The sequence below is a fragment of the Triticum urartu genome, chromosome 5 (genome assembly GCF_003073215.2).
Source record: "Triticum urartu cultivar G1812 chromosome 5, Tu2.1, whole genome shotgun sequence".
Lineage (NCBI taxonomy): Eukaryota > Viridiplantae > Streptophyta > Magnoliopsida > Poales > Poaceae > Triticum > Triticum urartu.
Window position 1 is genome coordinate 610,379,454 of NC_053026.1, and position 21,745 is coordinate 610,401,198.

The window sequence follows — 21,745 nt, forward strand, 5'->3', positions numbered from 1 at the left end:
CGAACAACATTCAGTAACCATGTATATCTATTCCCTATAACCCTAGCATCATTGAACCTTAAGTGTGTAGACCCTACGGGTTCGGGAGTCATGCAGACATGACCGAGACAACTCTCCGGTCAATAACCAACAGCGGGATCTGGATACCCATGTTGGCTCCCACATGCTCCACGATGATCTCATCGGATGAACCACGATGTCAAGGACTTAATCAATCCCGTATACAATTCCCTTTGTCTAGCGGTACGATACTTGCCCGAGATTCGATCGTCGGTATCCCGATACTTTGTTCAATCTCGTTACCGGCAAGTCTCTTTACTCGTTCCGTAACACATAATCCCGTGATCAACTCCTTGGTCACGTTTTGCACATTATGATGATGTCCTATCGAGTGGGCCCAGAGATACCTCTCTGTTTACACGGAGTGACAAATCCCAGTCTCGATTCGTGCCAACCCAACAGACACTTTCGGAGATACCTGTAGTGAACCTTTATAGCCACCCAGTTACGTTGTGACGTTTGGTACACCCAAAGCATTCCTACGGTATCCGGGAGTTGCACAATCTCATGGTCTAAGGAAATGATACTTGACATTAGAAAAGCTTTAGCATACGAACTACATGATCTTTGTGCTAGGCTTAGGATTGGGTCTTGTCCATCACATCATTCTCCTAATGATGTGATCCCGTTATCAATGACATCCAATGTCCATGGTCAGGAAACCGTAACCATCTATTGATCAACGAGCTAGTCAACTAGAGGCTTACTTGGGACATGGTGTTGTCTATGTATCCACACATGTATCTGAGTTTCCTATCAATACAATTCTAGCATGGATAATAAACGATTATCATGAACAATGAAATATATAATAATAACTAATTTATTATTGCCTCTAGGGCATATTTCCAACAGTCTCCCACTTGCACTAGAGTCAATAATCTAGTTCACATCGCCATGTGATTAACACTCACAGGTCACATCGCCATGTGACCAACATCCAAAGAGTTTACTAGAGTCACTAATCTAGTTCACATCACTATGTGATTAATACTCAATGAGTTCTGGGTTTGATCATGTTATGCTTGTGAGAGAGGTTGTAGTCAACGGGTCTTGCCATATTCAGATCCCTATGTACTTCGCAAAACTTTATGTCATATCGTAGATGCTGCTACCACGTTCCACTTGGAGCTATTCCAAATTGTTGCTCCATTATACGTATCCGGTATCTCTACTCAGAGCTATCCGGATAGGTGTTAAGCTTGCATCGACGTAACTCTTTACGTCGAACTCTTTATCACCTCCATAACCGAGAAACATTTCCTTATTCCTCTATGGATAATTTTGACCGCTATCTGGTGATCTACTCCTAGATCACCTTTGTACCCTCTTGCCAGACATGTGTCAAGGCACACATCAGGTGCGGTACTTCAGCGTGGCATACCGTATAGAGCATATGACAAAAGCATAGGGGACGAGCTTCGTCCTTTCTCTTTCTTATGCCGTGGTCAAGCTTTGAGTCTTACTCAACTTCACACCTTACAACTCAGGTAAGAACCCCTTCTTTGACTGATCTATTTTGAACTCTTTCAAAAACATGTCAAGGTGTGTGTTCTTTGAAATTATCATCAAGCGTCTTAATCTATTTCTATAGATCGTGATGCCCAATATGTAAGCAGCTTTATCCAGGTCTTCCTTTGAGAATCACTCTTCAAACAACCGTTTTATGCTTTCCAGAAATTCTACATTATTTCAGATCAACAATATGTCATCCACATATACTTATCAGAAATATTGTAGTGCTCCCAGTCACTTTCTTGTAAATACAAGTTTCTTGCAAACATTGTATAAACCTAAGAGCTTTGATCACTCCATCAAAACATATATTCCGATTCCGAGATGCTTGCTCTAGTCCATAGAAGGATTGCTGGAGCCAGCGTACCTTTTAGCATCCTTAGGATCGGCAAAACCTTTTATTGTATCACATACAACTTTTCTTATGAAAACTTGGTAAGAAAACTTGTTTTGACATCCATCTATAAGATTTCATAATCGAAATATACAGCTAATGCTAACATGATTCCGACGGACTTAAGCATCGCTACGGGTGAGAAATTCTCATCGTAGTCAACTCCTTGAACTTGTGAAAAGACTCTTTCCCACAAGTCGAGCTTCATAGACGGTAACATTACCGCCCACGTACATCTTCTTCTTAAAGACCCATTTATCTCAATGGCTTGCCGATCATCGGTCAAGTCCACCAAAGTCCATACTTTGTTCTGATATATGGATCCTATCTCGGATTTCATGGCTTCTAACCATTTGTCGGAATACGGGCCCACCATCGCTTCTCCATAGCTCGTAGGTTCATTGTTGTCTAACAACATGATATCTAAGACAGGATTACCGTACCACTTAGGAGTAGTACATATGCTTGTCGACCTATGAGGTTCGATAGCAACTTGATCCGAAGATTCATGATCACTATCATTAACTTCCTATTCAACAGACGTAGGCGCCATAGAAAACATCTTGCTGTGTTGCATCACTCTCTGGTTGAAGTAAAGGTTCGACAACCTCATCAAGTTCTATCTCCCTCCCACTCAATTCTTTCGAGAGAAACTCCTTCTCGAGAAAGGACCCGTTCTTAGCGACAAACAATTTGCCCTCGGATCTGAGATAGAAGGTAGACCCAACTGTCACCCTTGGGTATCCTATGAAGATGTGTTTGTCCGCTTTGGGTTCGAGCTTCTCCGGCTGAAGCCTTAAGCATCGCAGCCCCAAACATTAAGAAACGACAACTTTGGTTTCTTGCCAAACCATATTCTTACGACGTCGTCTCAACTGACTTAGATGGTGTCCTATCTAAAGTGAATGCAGCTGTCTCTAGCGCATAACCTCAAAATGAAAACGGTAGATCGGTAAGAGACATCATAGATCGCACCATATCTCATAAGGTTCGTTTATGACGTCCGGACACACCATTACCCTGTGGTGTTCCAGGTGGCTTCAACTGTGAAACAATTCCACAATGTCTTAAGTGTTTGCCAAACTCATAACTCAGAAATTCTCATTGATCAGATCGTAGGAATTTGATCTTCTTGTTATGATGATTCTTAACTTCACTCTGAAACCTCTTGAACTTTTCAAATGTTTCAGACTTGTGCTTCATTAAGTAAATATACCTATATCTACTCAAATCGTCAGTGAAGATGAGAAAATAGCGATATCCACCGCATGCTTCAATTCTCATTGGATCATACACATCTGCATGTATGATTTCCAACAAGTCACTTGCCCGTTTCATTGTACCTGAAAATGGGGTCTTAGTCATCCTGCCCATGAGGCATGGCTCGCATGTGTCAAGCGATTCAGAATCAAGTGACTCCAAACATCCATCGATATGGAGTTTCTTCATGCATCTTACGCCAATATGACCTAAGCGACAGTGCCACAAGAAAGTGGTACTATCATTATTAACTCTACATCTTTTGGCATGAACATGTGTATCACCACGACCGAGATTCAATGAACCATTCACATAGGGTGCAGGACCATGAAAGGTATCATTCATGTAAACAGAATAACCATTATTCTCTAACTTAAACGAATGACCGTATTGCAATGAACATGATCTAATCATATTCATGCTCAATGTAGACACCTAATGACATTTATCTAGGTTCATTACTAATCCCGAAGGCAGATGGAGCGTGCAATGGTGATCTCATCAACTTTGGAAACACTTCCAACACACATCGTCACCTCGCCCTCAGCCAGTCTCTGTTTAGTCTGTAGCTTTTGCTTCAAGTCACCAATAATAGTAACTGAACCTGTATCCAATACCCAGGTGCTACCAGGAGTACTAGTGAGGTACACATTAATAACACGTATAAATTTTGTTGAAGTTACCAGTCTTCTTATCTACCATGCATTTGGGGTAATTCCGCTACCAGTGACCGTTCCCCTTACAATAGAAGCACTTAGTCTCGGGTTTGGGTTCAACCTTGGGTTCCTTCACTAGAGCGGCAACTGGTTTGCCATCCATGAAGTTTCCCTTCTAGCCCTTGCCCTTCTTGAAACCAGTGGTCTTGTTAAACCATCAACACTTGATGCTCCTTCTTTGATTTCTACCTTTTGCGGTCTTAAGCACCACGAACAGCTCCGGGATCAACTCCATCCCTTGCATGTCATAGTTCATCACGAAGATCTAGTAGCTTAGTGATAGTGGCTAGAGAACTCTATCAATCACTATCTTATCTGGAAGTTTAAATCCCACTTGATTTAAGTGATTGTAGCACCCAGAAATTCTGAGCACATGCTCACTAGCTGAGCTATTCTCCTCCATCTTGTTGGCAAAAGAACTTGTCAGAGGTCTCACACCTCTCAACACGGGCATGAGCCTGAAATCCCAATTTCAGCTCTTGGAACATCTCATATGTTCTATGGCGTTCAAAACGTCATTGGAATCCCGATTCTAAGCCGTAAAGTATGGTGCACTAAACTATCAAGTAGTCATCAGGATGTGTCTGTCAGGTGTTCACAACATCCACAGACGACGTTGTAGGGGTTTGCACATTGAGCGGTGCATCAAAGACGTAAGCCTTCTGTGTAGCAGTGAGGACACTCCTCGGACTACGGACTTAGTCCGCATTAGTGCTTACAATATCTTTCAACTTGGTCTTTCTCTAGGAACGTATTGAAACAGGGAGCTGCAACGTGAGCTATTTATCTACAACATATTTGCAAAGACAATTTAGACTATGTTCATGATAATTGATTTCATCTAATCAAATTATTTAATGACCTCCCACTCAGATAGACATCCCTCTAGTCATCTAAGTGAAACATGATTTGAGTCAACTAGGCCGTGTCCGATCATCACGTGAGACGGACTAGTCAACATCGGTGAACATCTTCATGTTGATCGTATCTTCTATACGACTCATGCTCGACCTTTCGGTCTTCTGTGTTCCGAGGCCATGTCTGTACATGCTAGGCTCGTCAAGTCAACCTAAGTGTATTGCGTGTGTAAATCTGGCGTACACCCGTTGTATTCGAACGTTAGAATCTATCACACCCGATCATCACGTGGTGCTTCGAAACAACGAACCTTCGCAACAGTGCACAGTTAGGGGGAACACTTTCTTGAAATTATTACGAGGGATCATCTTATTTAAGCTACCGCCGTTCTAAGCAAATAAGATGTAAAACATGATAAACATCACATGCAATCAAATAGTGACATGATATGGCCAATATCATTTTGCTCCTTTTGATCTCCATCTTCGGGGCTCCATGATCATCGTTGTCACCGGCATGACACCATGATCTCCATCATCATGATCTCCATCATCGTGTCTTCTTGAAGTTGTCTCGTCATCTATTACTTCTACTACTATGGCTAACGCTATAGCAATAAAGTAAAGTAATTACATGACATTTATGTTGACACACAGGTCATAGATAAATTAAGACAACTCCTATGGCTCCTGCCGGTTGTCATACTCATCGACATGCAAGTCGTGATTCCTATTACAAGAACATGATCAATCTCATACATCACATATATCATTCATCACATCCTTTTGGCCATATCACATCACAAGGCATATGCTGCAAAAACAAGTTAGACGTCCCCTAATTGTTGTTGCAAGTTTTTACGTGGCTGCTATAGGTTTCTAGCAAGAACGTTTCTTACCTACGCCAAAACCACAACGTGATATGCCAATTTCTATTTACCCTTCATAAGGACCCTTTTCATCGAATCCGATCTGACTTAAGTGGGAGAGACAGACACCCGCTAGCCACCTTATGCAACTAGTGCATGTCAGTCGGTGGAACCAGTCTCGCGTAAGAGTACGTGTAAGGTCGGTCCGGGCCGCTTCATCCCACGATGCCGCCGAATCAAGATAAGACTAGTAACGGCAAGTAAATTGACAAAATCGACGCCCACAACTGCTTTGTGTTCTACTCGTGCATAGAAACTACACATAGACCTAGCTCATGATGCCACTGTTGGGGATCGTAGCAAAAATTCAAAATTTTCTACACAACACCAAGATCAATCTATGGAGTAATCTAGCAATGAGGAAAGGGGAGTGCATCTACATACCCTTGTAGATCGCTAAGCGGAAGCGTTTAAGTGAACGGGGTTGATGGAGTCGTACTCGTCGTGATTCAAATCACCGGAGATCCTAGTGCCGAACGGACGGCACCTCCGCGTTCAACACATGTGCAGCCCGGTGACGTCTCCTACACCTTGATCCAGTAAGGGGAGAAGGAGAGGTTGGGGAAGACTCCATCTAGAAGCAGCACGACGGCGTGGTGGTGGTGGAGGAGCGTGGCAATCCTGCAGGGCTTCGCCAAGCACCGCGGGAGAGGAGGAGGGAGAGAGGCAGGGCTGCGCCATGGAGAGGTCAAAACTCATGTGCTGGCAGCCCCAAAGTCCTCAAGTATATATAGGGGAGAGTGAGGGGGTGCGCCCCCTTTAGGGTTTCCACCCCAAGGGGTGCGGCAGCCCCAAACCCATCTAGGGTGGCGGTCAAAGGGGGGGGAGAGGGGAAACTTGCCCCCCAAGCTAGGTGGAGGCGCCCCCTCCCCAAACCCTAGGCGCCTTGGGCCCTTGTGGGGGGGCGCACCAGCCCACCTGGGGCTGGTTCCCTCCCACACTTGGCCCATGCAGCCCTCCGGGGCTGGTGGCCCCACTTGGTGGACCACCGGGACCCTCCCGGTGGTCCCGGTACATTACCGATAAAACCTGAAACTTTTCCGGCGACCAAAACATGACTTCCCATATATAAATCTTTACCTCCGGACCATTCCGGAACTCCTCGTGACGTCCGGGATCTCATCCGGTACTCCGAACAACATTCGGTAACCACGTATATCTATTCCCTATAACCCTAGCGTCATCGAACCTTAAGTGTGTAGACCCTACGGGTTCGGGAGTCATGCAGACATGACCGAGACAACTCTCTGATCAATAACCAATAGCGGGATCTGGATACCCATGTTGGCTCCCACATGCTCCACGATGATCTCATCGGATGAACCATGATGTCAAGGACTTAATCAATCCCGTATACAATTCCCTTTGTCTAGCGGTACGATACTTGCCCGAGATTCGATCGTCGGTATCCCGATACTTTGTTCAATCTCGTTACCGGCAAGTCTCTTTACTCGTTCCGTAACACATCATCCCGTGATCAACTCCTTGGTCACATTGTGCACATTATGATGATGTCCTACCGAGTGGGCCCAGAGATACCTCTCCGTTTACACGGAGTGACAAATCCCAGTCTCGATTCGTGCCAACCCAACAGACACTTTCGGAGATACCTGTAGTGAACCTTTATAGCCACCCAGTTACGTTGTGACATTTGGTACACCCAAACCATTCCTACGGTATCCGGGAGTTGCGCAATCTCATGGTCTAAGGAAATGATACTTGACATTAGAAAAGCTTTAGCATACGAACTACACGATCTTTGTGCTAGGATTAGGATTGGCTCTTGTCCATCACATCATTCTCCTAATGATGTGATCCCGTTATCAATGACATCCAATGTCCATGGTCAGGAAACCGTAACCATCTATTGATCAACGAGCTAGTCAACTAGAGGCTTACTAGGGACATGGTGTTGTCTATGTATCCACACATGTATCTGAGTTTCCTATCAATACAATTCTAGCATGGATAATAAACGATTATCATGAACAATGAAATATATAATAATAACTAATTTATTATTGCCTCTAGGGCATATTTCCAACAGTTATGTGAACATCGACTACATAACACTTCACCATTATTTGGGCCTAGAGGAAGGCATTGGGAAGTAATAAGTAGATGATGGGTTGCTAGAGTGATAGAAGCTTAAACCCTAGTTTATGCGTTGCTTTGTAAGGGGCTGATTTGGATCCATACGTTTCATGCTATGGTTAGGTTTACCTTAATACTTTTGTTCTAGTCGCGGATGCTTGCAATAGAGGTTAATCATAAGTGGGATGCTTTTCCAAGTAGGGACAGTACCCAAGCACCGGTCCATCCACATACCAAATTATCAAAGTACCGACCGCGAATCATATGAACGTGATGAAAACTAGCTTGACGATATTCCCATGTGTCCTCGGGAGCGCTTTTCTCTATATAAGAGTTTGTCCATGCTTGTCCTTTGCTACAAAAGGGATTGGGCCACCTTGCTGCACTTTATTTACTTTTTTTAGTTGTTGCTCGTTACAAATTATCCTATCACAAAACTATCTGTTACCACTTATTTCAGTACTTGCAGAGAATACCTTGCTGGAAACCGCTTATCATTTCCTTCTGCTCCTCGTTGGGCTCGACACTCTTACTTATCGAAAGGACTACGATAGAGCCCCTATACTTGTGGGTCATCAAGACTCTTTTCTGGCGCTGTTGCCGGGGAGTGAAGCGCCTTTGGTAGGTGGAATTTGGTAAGGAAAATTTATATAGTGTGCTGAAATTTACTATCACTTGTTACTATGGAAAGTAATCCTCCGAGGGGCTTGTTCGAGGTATCTTCACCCCGACCAGTAGAGCAAAGAGTTGCTCCTCAACCTATTGAACCTACTGAAAATGAAAATGTCTGCTTTGAAATTCCTTCGGGTATGATAGAAAAACTGCTAGCTAATCCTTTTGCAGGAGATGAAACAATGCATCCTGAGGAGCACCTAATATATGTTGATGAAGTTTGTGGATTATTTAAGCTTGCAGGTGTACCCGGGGATGTTGTTAAGAAGGTCTTCCCTTTATCTTTGAAGGAAGATGCATTGACATGGTATAGGCTATGTGATGATACGGGGTCATGGAACTACAAACGATTGGAATTTCATCAGAAGTTTTATCCTATGCATCTTCTTCATTGTGATCGCAAATATATTTATAAATTTTGGCCTCGCAAAGGAGAAAGCATCGCTCAAGCTTGGGGGAGTCTTAAATCAATGTTATATTCGTGCCCCAATCATGAGCTCTCAAGAGAAATAATTATTCAAAATTTATATGCTCGGCTTTCTGATAACAATCGCACCATGCTCGATACTTCTTGTGATGGCTCTTTTATGATGTAGACTAGTGAATTCAAATGGGTTTTATTGGAAAGAATTAAACACAACTCTGAAGATTGGGATCTCGACGATGGTAAGGAGTCAGGTATGACACCTAAGTTTGATTGTGTTAAACCTTTTATGGATACCAATGTTTTCCGTAAATTTAGCACTGAATATGGACTTGACTCTGAGATAGTAGCTTCTTTCTGTGAATCTTTTTCTACTTATGTTGATTTCCCCAAGGAGAAGTGGTTTAAATATCATCCTCCCATAGAAGTAAAAGTAGCTGCACCTATTAAAGTTGAAGAAAAGATTATTACTTATAATGATCCTATTGTTCCTACTTCTTATGTTGAGAAACCACCTTTCCCTGTTAGGATAAAGGATCATGCTAAAGCTTCAACTGTGGTTCGTAAAAGCAATATTAGAACATATACACCTCCTGAGCAAGTTAAAGTTGAACCTAATATTGCTATTGTTAAAGATCTTTTGGCTGATAATATTGATGGGCATGTTATTTATTTCTGTGATGAAACTGCTAGAATTGCTAAACCTTGTGCTAAAGATAAACCTAGACCTGTGGTAGGCACGCATGTTATTTCTGTTAAAATAGGAGATCATTGTTATCATGGCTTATGTGATATGGGTGCCAGTGCTAGTGCAATACCTATTGACCTATATAGAGAAATTATGCATGATATTGCACCTGTTGAGTTAGAAGATATTGATGCCACAATTAAACTTGCCAATAGAGATACTATTTCACCAATGGGAATTGTTAGAGATGTTGAAGTCTTGTGTGGGAAAACTAAATATCCTGCTGATTTTCTTCTTCTTGGTTCCCCACAAGATAGCTTTTGTCCCATTATATTTGCTAGACCCTTCTTAAAAAGTGTTCATGCTAAGATAGATTGCAAAAAGGATGTTGTTACTATCGGTTTAGATGATATGTCTCATGAATTTAATTTCTCTAAATTTAGTAGAAAACACCATGAAGAAGAATTACCTATTAAGGATGAAATTATTGGTCTTGCTTCTATTGTCGTACCTCCTAGTGATCCTTTAGAACAATATTTGCTAGACCATGAAAATGATATGTTTATGAATGAAAGAAGGGAAATAGATGAAGTATTCTTTAAACAGGAACCTATTCTGAAACACAATTTGCCTGTTGACATCCCAGGGGATCCTCCTCCACCCAAGGGTGATCCCGTGTTTGAGCTCAAACCGTTACCTGATACTCTTAAATATGCTTATCTTGATGAGAAAAATATTTATCCTGTTATTATTAGTGCTAACCTTTCAAAGCATGAGGAAGAGAGATTATTGAAAACTCTAAAGAAGCACCGTGCTGCTATTGGGTATACTCTTGATGATCTTAAGGGCGTTAGTCCCACTCTATGTCAACATAAAATAAATTTGGAAGAAGACGCTAAACCAGTTCGTGATCATCAACGATGGCTGAATCCTAAAATGAAAGAAGTGGTAAGAAAGGAAATACTAAAGCTCCTTGAGGCAGGTATAATCTATCCCGTTGCTGATAGTCAGTGGGTAAGTCATGTCCATTGTGTCCCTAAGAAGGGAGGTATCACTGTCGTTCCTAATGATAAAGATGAATTGATTCCTCAAAAAATTATTACAGGTTATAGGATGGTGATTGATTTCCGCAAATTAAATAAGGCTACTAAAAATGATCATTACCCCTTACCTTTTATCGATAAAATGCTAGAAAGATTATCCAAACATACACATTTTTGCTTTCTAGATGGTTATTCTGGTTTCTCTCAAATACCTGTGTCAGCCAAGGATTAATCAAAGACTACTTTTACTTGCCCTTTTGGTACTTTTTCTTATAGACGTACGCCTTTTAGTTTATGTAATGCACCTGCTACCTTTTAAAGATGCGTGATGGCTATATTCTCTGACTTTTGTGAAAAGATTTGTGAGGTTTTCATGAATGATTTCTCCTTCTACGGATCTTCTTTTGATGATTGCTTGAGCAACCTTGATCGAGTTTTGTAGAGATGTGAAGAAACTAATCTTGTCTTGAATTAGGAAAAGTGCCACTTTATGGTTAATGAAGGTATTGTCTTGGGTCATAAAGTTTCTGAAAGAGGTATTGAAGTGGATAAAGCCAAGGTTGATGCTATTGAAAAGATGCCATGCCCCAAGGACATTAAAGGTATAAGAAGTTTCCTTGGTCACGCCGGATTTTATAGGAGGTTCATTAAGGACTTCTCAAAAATTTCTCGGCCTCTGACTAATTTATTACAGAAAGATATACCATTTGTCTTTGATGATGATTATGTAGAAGCATTTGAAATACTAAAGAAAGCATTGATCTCTGCACCCATTGTTCAGCCACCTGATTGGAATTTACCCTTTGAAATTATGTGTGATGCTAGTGATTATGATGTAGGTGCTGTTCTAGGGCAAAGAGTTGATAAGAAATTAAACGTTATTCAATATGCTAGTAAAACCCTAGACAATGCTCAAAGAAATAATGCTACTACTGACAAAGAATTCTTAGCAGTTGTATTTGCTTGTGATAAGTTCAGACCTTATATTGTTGATTCTAAAGTAACTATTCACACTGATCATGCTGCTATTAAATATCTTATGGAAAAGAAAGATGCTATACCAAGACTTATTAGATGGGTTCTCTTGCTACAAGAATTTGATTTACATATTGTTGATAGAAAGGGAGCTGAGAACCCCGTTGCAGACAACTTGTCTAGGTTAGAAAATGTGCTTGATGACCCACTACCTATTGATGATAGCTTTCCTGATGAGCAACTAAATGTCATAAATGCTTCTCATACTGCTCCATGGTATGCTGATTATGCTAATTACATTGTTGCCAAATTCATACCACCTAGTTTCACATACCAGAAAAAGAAAAAGTTCTTCTATGATTTGAGACATTACTTTTGGGATGACCCACATCTTTATAAAGAAGGAGTAGATGGTGTTATTAGACGTTGTGTACCTGAGCATGAACAGGAACAGATCCTATGCAAGTGTCACTCCGAAGCTTATGGAGGACACCATGCTGGAGATAGAACTGCACACAAGGCATTGCAATCCGGTTTTTATTGGACTACTCTCTTCAAAGATGCCCGTAAGTTTGTCTTATCTTGTGATGAACGTCAAAGAATTGGTAATATTAGTAGACGTCAAGAAATGCCTATGAGCTATTCACTCGTTATTGAACCATTTGATGTTTGGGGCTTTGACTATATGGGACCTTTTCCTGCCTCTAATGTATATACACATATTTTAGTTGATGTTGATTACGTTACTAAGTGGGTAGAAGCTATTCCAACTAGTAGTGTTGATCATAACACTTCTATTAAAATGCTTAGAGAAGTTATTTTAATGACTGATGGTGGTTCACATTTTATTCATGGTGCTTTCAGTAAAATGCTTGCTAAGTATGATGTTAATCATAGAATTGCATCTCCTTATCACCCTCACTCTAGTGGTCAAGTAGAATTGAGTAATAGAGAGCTCAAATTAATTTTGCAAAAGACTGTCAATAGGTCTAGAAAGAATTGGTCCAAGAAACTTGATGATGCATTATGGGCCTATAGAATTTCATATAAAAATCCTATGGGTATGTCTCCGTATAAAATGGTTTATGGAAAAGAATGCCACTTACCTCTCGAACTAGAACACAAGGCATATTGGGTTATTAAAGAGCTCGATTATGATTTTAAACTTGCCGGTGAGAAGAGGTTATTTGATATTAGCTCACTTGATGAATGGAGAACCCAAGCCTATGAAAATGCCAAGTTGTTTAAAGAAAAATTTAAAAGATGGCATGATAAAAGGATACAAAAGCGTGAGTTTAATGTAGGTGATTATGTATTGCTATACAACTCTCGTTTAAGTTTTTTTGCAGGAAAACTTCTCTCTAAGTGGGAATGTCCTTACGTTATCGAGGAGGTCTATCGTTCCAGTGCCATAAAAATCAACAATTTTGAAGGCACAAATCCGAAGGTGGTGAACGGTCAAAGAATTAAACATTATATCTCAGGTAATCCTATAAATGTTGAAACCAATGTTATTGAAACCGTAACCCTGGAGGAATACATAAGGGACACTTCCCGGAACATTTTAGACTCCGAAAAGGAATAGGTATGTGGTACGGTAAGTGTCGTGGAATTGTCACGGCAGATGTCCTAGAGCAAGACTTAGTCGTAGGGCCATCGCACTAGGAAGCTTAAAGGGGTTAATCGGGACAAAGGACACGAGAGGGTTTTATACTAGTTTGGCCCCTTGCGATGAAGGTAAAAGCCTACGTCTAGTTGGGATTGGTCTTGCTGGGGTTTCGATCACCAAGAGGCTCAACTCGCCGGCTTGGTTATCGACTTGTTGTTTCTTGCCCTAAGCTGCCACCGGGTCGTCCCCTTATATACATGGGTTGACGCCTGGTGGCATACAGAGTCCCGTCCGGCTCATAATCGTGTCCGGCTCGGTGGCTTCCTTTACATGCCTTTCTTTACAAGTCTTTCCTTACATACGGTGGTTTACAATATCGGGCCTTAAGCCGCCTCCAGGCCCTGGGGCCTTCTATAAGGTTTAATAAACTATCGCCTTGAATGTTTACTGGGCTTCTTGCGTAACCCGCCATTGGGGCTGACCCGGCCCCTCCTGGGCGGGTCATGACTGATAGTAATATCCCCAACATTAGGCCCCAGGTTGACTTTGAATTTCATTCTTTGTCAATCTTCAATACTTATACAAAAATGCATCTTCTTATCTTCGTTGAAGTTTTCGTAACCCGCTTTGACGTCATCTCTTGAAAACGCAAAGAACTTTCATGACGTCATCTCCCAACGGATCTTTTATCTTTAATGCTTCCCGAGAATCGAGGCGTCTATGTAGCTAGATAACCATTATTCGGCTCTCCTCGATTTTCGCGCCCGTCTGTTCACATCTTTCCTTATAAATAGGCACGCCTCGGCCTTCTCATTCTCCTCTCTTGCTCCATCTTCTTCCTCTCGCGCACCCCCTGCTGCTCGAGCTTCGCCGCCGCCGCGCTTCACCTCCGTCTCCATCGACGTTGGCCGCTGCATCAACATGAACCGATCCAGAGAACAGCGGCGACCTCCGCAGAAGACCTGTGACTATAAGTTCTCTTCTTTTCACTTCTCGGATCCGCACTTAGGGTTTCCAGATTCTTTCGTGTTCTTCTGAGTTCATCGCAGTCCCCTGTAGTTTTTCCACTACAGGCCTCTTCTTGATCCAAAAATATACATATATGCTCGTGCGGTAGTGTTCTTGTGCCTTTTCTTGATCCACAGATCCCTTTCTCTATTTCAAAGGCTGCATTAGAACTTACATACTCTTCTGCGCTGAACCTTTTTAGGTCTAGAATTTTTTTCATTTTGAATAGCCATTTGATCTGGAATAATACCAAACAATTTAGGAAACTTGTTTGTCTCAATACTTAGCTGAAATTGCCTTCTTCAAATATCTGTAGTCATGCCGGCTTAATTTTCCTTATATGTCATTAGCCCTTAACTAAGCCGCCATTACTTGTTTGCATCTTCATCACTTAACTGTCAATCTCACCATTAAACTGAACCGGCATGTTGATTTTCTTTTCAGTTCTTCTTTGCCCATCATGCCGTCCAAAGCACCAACCATCTGTAACTGGGTTCCCTCAACCATAACTGAGGAACGTTTGAAAGAGTTCTTCACCATAGGATTTCTGCCAGCGAAAACCGTCATGTCTTACCGTGCCCCTGACTCGGAAGAAGAATGGCCCAATCCAAGAGACGACGAAGTGATCATTTTCACTGACCATATGAACCGTGGCTTCTCACGCCCGGCTCAAAGTTCTTCCGGGAGGTCCTCCACTTTTTCAAGCTCCATCTTCAAGATATCGGGCCTTATTCTATATCTAACATATGTAACTTCCAAGTACTCTGTGAAGTATATCTTCAACAAGAGCCGACCGCGGAGTTGTTTAGAGAATACTTTTATCTGAATCGGCAGAACGAGTGCACCAACGGCCTTAGCTTAGAGCTTGGAGGCATATCAATTCAGCGCCGGCAGGGTGCCGTCTTCCCCCTCATTGTCTTACCAAGTCACCCAAAGGACTGGAACCAGACTTGGTTCTACTGCCAGGACACTTCACCAGCAAACGAGAAGCCACTGCCGGGTTACCCCCCCCGATCGTCTTGACTCCAAGTTCGCGCTTCCTGATAAGCTTACCGTCCCTAAATGCAAGAGGCTGATACCATCCACCAAAAGGATCAATGCTCTGTTGGGGAATGGGTTAACTGGAGTTGATCTGACCCGCTGCTGGATCTCATGGCGGGTCATCCCTTTGAGCCACCGGTCAAAGCTGATGTATGAGTATGGTGGAGGCCCGGATGACTCTCTTCGTCACAGCCCCGTTCAATTGACAGAAGAAGATATTGTCTCAATGTCAACTCTTCTGGTGAACGGGGAATACGAAGATTGCAGTGTCGTTGGGATAAACCCCTTCTGCCAGCTTAACCTGGTGCCGGAAGTAAGGATGTCGTTATTTCTCTCCTTTGTATTTTCCCAGCCGTATTCTTTTAATACCTGCCTGACTCTTTATCTTGTTTTTACCTGTCTGCAGGCCAACTCTAACTTCTGGAAAGTTAAGTATGACCACGAGGCTTCCAATAAAGCGAAAGCCGCCTCCATAAACGCCAAGAAAATGACCCGGAGGTCGAAAAAGAAGAAAAAGAGCACTGCTGAAGATTTGATGAAGCTTGATGATACATCTGATTCAGAGGTAGCCCTTGATTCCCTTGGCCAATTTTTTAACAATCTTATTGACACTGATCATTACTAGGATGACACTGGCGCCAGTCAGGCTATGGAAGCAGAGGTAACTATCATTTCCTCCGACTCAGAGCCCTTGCCAAGACAAAAAAATGACGAGTGATCCGTAAAGTAAGGTTTTCTAACCCTTTAGCTCACTTGGATCCCACCTTTCGTTTGAAAAAGCAGCAACATGAAAGGCGCCGTCAGGCTCGGACTGAAGATGAGCCGGCTGTCATTCTTCAACAAACTCCTCAGAAGCGCCCGAATGTGGTTCACTTCTTTCTGTCTTTAACTCTGTTTAATGGATCCTTTCCCCTGCCTTACTTCAACTTTGTTTTATCTTTTCAGGAGGTGTCTCGCTCTTTTGGCGATTCATCGCAGACGCAATTTCCGGCCTTCAAGACTGCCCCTGGGTAATGAAAATCCTCCTTTTCCGGTTTGTTCAAATTGTATCTTTATACTAACAATCCTGCAACATTTCTCTTAGTGGCCAAGCTAAATCTAAGAAGGCAAAGGCAGCTAAACCGGCAGAAGACCCGCCAGTGCTTGCACCTGACCCGGCCAGGCCATCTTCTCCATTAACGGACGCTCCAGAAGACCCACCTGTTGATGCAGAAGCAAATCCTCCTGAGCCGTCGTTTGATAAGACCACTGTAAACCCTTCCGCAACTGGACCATCAAGCTCAGCCAACCCGCCATCACCGTCTGCAAGACGTTCAGATCACCGGGAGCTGTTTTATTGAGCCGGGGAATCCAACCGTGCTGGCCCGGTGTACTGCGAAACAAGAGGCATTGGAGAGGCAAAAAGTGTGCTTTGACGTTGCCAATTACAACCATCTAAATGCCAATGATATTTTATCCGGTTATCTCAGCCATGTGCACTCCAGTCGCGACTCTGAGATCGAAATGGTCAAACAGTTGCAGTTGAAATATGAGGTATGTTCTTCCGGCTTATCTATATATTCCACCAGCCCCCAAGTTTTCAAATTATGAGAGAACCGGAATGATCTCTAGACTTGATAATATTGGCCAACACTTTTTCCTTGGAAATCTTTCTTAAGTTCAATAAAATAGAACGGAGCTTCACCTGTAGTCCCCAAGGGCCGGTTCATTTTGATCATAAATGAGCCGGTACTTTAAATTGTTTTGTACCGTATTCAAAGGACTGAATACTCCATCTTAACCTTGAGAAACTTGCTGAACTGCATACATTAGCCCCCAAGTGCCAAGTGTTGTTACTTTGTAAAGTACTTGGGACTTAAAGTATGTCTTTAGAATCATAAAAATATACATTATCCCCCAAGTGTCAAGTGGTTTTTTGTAAAGTACTTGAGACTTGAATCTTGATTTTTGAACTTGAAGCAAAATCTTGACTCATCTGAATGTTTTGCAGAATGCCTTATCTGAATTGAACTCGCAATTGGCTGATGCGAAGACCCGGCTAGCGAGTCAGGAGGCAGAAATCAAATCTGCTAACTCCAAACTGCAAATAAGTCTCTCTGAGACGGAAAATTTAAAGACCAGCTTCGCTGCCAAGAAGAAAACCTGGGAAGAGGAAAAAACGCTTCTGCCCAATGCGCTGAGAAGGCCGAACCAACCCTTGAAGAGATTTCAACAGAGCTAAATGGTTTAAAGGGCCGGGTGTCTCAAATGGTGGCTGCCATCTTTGGTAAGCCGTCCGACTTTAATTTTGTGTGCTTTTTGCTGATCCGGAGTATAAGCCACCAGTTGACTTTGTGTATAAAATATGTGCAGGCCCACGAAGCAAAAATCTGAGCCAATATCCTTTGATTAAACTGAAGGCAGTGTATACTTTGGTAGAACAACTGTATATCGGCGCACAGCGGGCACTTGCCGCCATCTCTCCTGCCAATCAAGGACCCAACCGGCTCAGTGATGTCCTGAAGAAACTGTCAATCCTGCCTGCTAGATTTCAAGAAGTGAAACGCTCCTGTGCGCGAGCCGGGGCTTTGACTGCCCTGAGCCGCTCCAAAGCTTGGGTGCCAGACCTAGACCAGGCGGACGTGGCCAGAGGCTATCCCACCGTGAAGGAAGACGGATCTCCCTTTGAGCAGGATGACTTCATGGCTTGCGTGCGCGGAGTCCGGCCTCAGGCAACTACCCTTGGAGATGATACCAATATTGACAAATATCAGCTGGGTTTTGATGCTGAAAATAAGAAGATGGCGACTCCCTCGTACAAGGTGACAGACTTGATCCCGCCTGTAAGAGAAAATACATTTGCCCCGGAAGTTGACCCGGCAGGCCTGATCGACGATGAAGCAGAATTCGTCGCCGTGAATGGTTTTGACTGGTCAAAACCCAACTTCCAGCAAACAGAGGGCGGTGAACCGGCGAGGGAGGAATAATAACCATCTTCATTGGCTTATGAAAAGCCGTGTAATAGGTTAGCTATGAAAACACTAAATGCCTTGCTTATGCCATCATGCATAAAACACTGTATGTGACTCCGTGTTTCCTGATGGCAATATATGCATTATATTTGATGATTGTTTCTGCAACACTTTAAATCTATACCCTGTAGAGACAAGAAAAGACTGGCTTGGCGGCTTAGAACCGAACGGGTTAGAAAACCCGGCTTATATCCAATATGTTTATCATAATAGAAAACAGAAAGCAGATATAAATAAAGGACAAGGGCTAAAACTAACTCTTTAGTTAATGCAACAGACAATTATATATAAATAAAGGACAAGGGCTAAAACTAACTCTTTAGTTAATGCAGCAGACAATTATATATAAATAATAGCCATACTTGTACCTTTGATCCTTAGACCACCGGCTTGAGTAACCCGGGTAATGAAGCCGATAACTCAATCTTTCTGAGAAATCAATACCTTTGAATACTTCAATGATCGTCATACCTTGGTAGCCATGTTGTCAAATAGACAAACCGGCGAAGAAGATCATGATAATTATTTGCAACAAGAAACTCAAAGGCAAATAATAGTTAACAAGTATGATTTAACCTTATATTTAAAGGTTGGTGGCTTCTGATTCGAATACGATCAGTAAACCGGACCAAAGGGGTTAAACTAAGGTTCGAATACAACCATATAGCCCCCAGTGGCTGTGGCGTTGCATCGATCAAGAGGGTACCGACAGCTATGTTCTCTTTGGTTCGAATACGACCTATGTTTGAACAGGAAGCCCCCAAATGACCTTGAGAGGTTTTTAACGACCCTGATTCGAATATGATCCAAGTCGGACCCAAAAGGGGTTAAGCTATGATTCGAATACGATCAAGAAGCCCCATAGTGAGTTTGGCCTTGAGCCGATCAAGAGGGTTACGACAGCTATGTTCTCTTTGGTTCAAATACGGCCTATGTTTGAAAAGGAAGCCCCCAAGTGACCATGATAATTGCAGCTAGATTCGAATACAATCATAAGCTGGACCAAAAAAGGTTAGACTTGATTCAAATATGATCAGCTCCTTAATAGTCATTTGAGAATAAGAAATAACAAAGATGCATAATCTTTGAAAAGAAAAGAGACCGATGGTCTTACTTTATTACTTATCATGGTATATACAGTGTTAAAGTATGTACATGATGAGAGCCGGTAGCTCAGGTGCAGTATGGCCGAAGTTGAGCAATGTTCCATGGCCAGCGAGTCTCCTCCTCCGACTTACGTGAATCTTTTTGTTCTCGAACGTCAATGAGGTAATATGACCCGTTGTTTAAGTTCTTGCTGACCACAAAGGGTCCTTCCCAAGCTGGGGATAGCTTGTGCGCATCTGACAGATCCTGGATGAGCCGGAGCACCAGGTCGCCTTCCTAAAAAGTCCTGGATTTGACCCGGCGGCTGTGATAGCGGCGCAGGTCCTGTTGATAAATTGCTGACCGAGCCGCTGCTAAGTCTCTTTCTTCATCCAACAAGTCAAGTGCATCTTGTCTGGCTTGTTCATTATTAGCTTCAACATAAGCCGCCACACGGGGCAAGTCATGACGGATGTCACTAGGCAACACTGCTTCTGCTCCATAAACCATGAAGAAAGGTGTGTAACCTATAGACCTGTTAGGCGTGGTGTTGATACTCCACAACACCGAGGGTAATTCCTCTACCCAACAACCCGTCGTTCGCTGTAAGGGAACCATAAGCCGGGTTTTGAGACCTTTTAAAATTTCCTGATTTGCTCTCTCAGCTTGACCATTAGATTGAGGATGAGCTACAGAAGAAACATCAAGCCGGATGTGCTCACGTTGACAAAACTCCTCCATAGCCCCTTGGGACAGATTAGTGCCATTGTCAGTGATGATGCTGTGTGGAAAACCAAAATGAAAGACCACCTTTTTGATGAACTGAACCGCCGTGGCCGTGTCACACTTACTCACTGGCTCCGCCTCAACCCACTTAGTGAATTTATCAACTGCCACTAAGAGATGTGTCTTTTTATCCTTAGACCTTTTGAAAGGTCCCACCATGTCAAGCCCCCAAACTGCAAATGGCCAAGTGGTTGGAATCATCCAGAGCTCTTGAGCCGGCACATGTGCTCGTCATGCAAACTTTTAACATCCATCACATCTGCTGACTAGATCCTCTGCATCAGCGTGAGCCGTCAACCAGTAAAAACCATGACGAAAAGCCTTGGCCACCAGAGATTTTGACTTGGTGTGATGACCACAATCGCCTTCATGGATCTCACGAAGTATTTCTTGACCTTCTTCAGGGGAAACACACCGCTGAAACGCTCCGGAGATGCTGCGATGGTATAATTCTCCATCCGAAATCGTCATTGACTTAGATCGCCGGGTTATTTGTCGAGCCAGGGTCTCATCCGCTGGCAACTCTCCCCGGGTCATGTAAGCCAAGAACGGTACTGTCCAATCTGGGATGACATGAAGAGCCGCCACCAACCGCGCCTCTGGGTCAGGAACAGCTAAATCTTCTTCTGTGGGCAACTTGGTAGACGGGTTATGCAAAACATCCAAAAAGGTGTTAGGTGGTACCGGCTTACGCTGAGACCCCAACCGGCTTAAAGCATCAGCCACTTCGTTCTTTTGATGGTCGATGTGCTCCACCTGATAACCTTTAAAATGCCCTGCAATAGCATCAACCTCCCAGTGATAAGCCGCCATGAGAGGCTCCCTGGAATCCCACTTGCCTGATACCTGTTGAGCCACTAGATCTGAGTCGCCAAGACATCTGACCCGGCTCAAACTCATCTCTTTTGCCACTCGAAGACCATGGAGCAAGGCTTCATACTCTGCTACGTTGTTAGTGCAAGGAAACATCAACCGTAACACATAACAAAATTTGTCACCTCGCGGAGGGGTTAACACAACTCCAGCCCCCGAGCCTTCCAACTGTCTCGACCCATCAAAATGAATAGTCCAATATGTGTTGTCTGGTTTTTCTTCTGGCATCTGCATCTCTGTCCAATCATTAATGAAGTCAACCACTGCTTGAGATTTGATTGCGGTACGTGGCACATACTTCAACCCATGAGACCCAAGCTCAATCGCCCACTTGGCGACTCGTCCAGTGGCTTCCCTGTTTTGAATGATGTCTCCCAAAGGAGCAGAGCTAATCACGGTGATTGGATGTCCCTGATAATAATGCTTAAGCTTCCGGCTTCCCATGAACACCCCATATACGAGCTTCTGCCAATGTGGATATCGTTGCTTGGATTCAATTAGTACCTCACCGACGTAGTAAACCGGCCGTTGAACCGGATGCTCCTTGCCAGCCTCCTTGTGCTCCACCAAAATAGCCACACTAACAGCTCGTGAGTTGGTGTCCACGTATAACAGCAGCCGCTCTTTCTCAACTGGAGCAGCCAGGACCGGCGGCTCAGCAAGCCGTGTCTTCAGATCTTCAAAAGCAGAGTTCGCAGCATCGC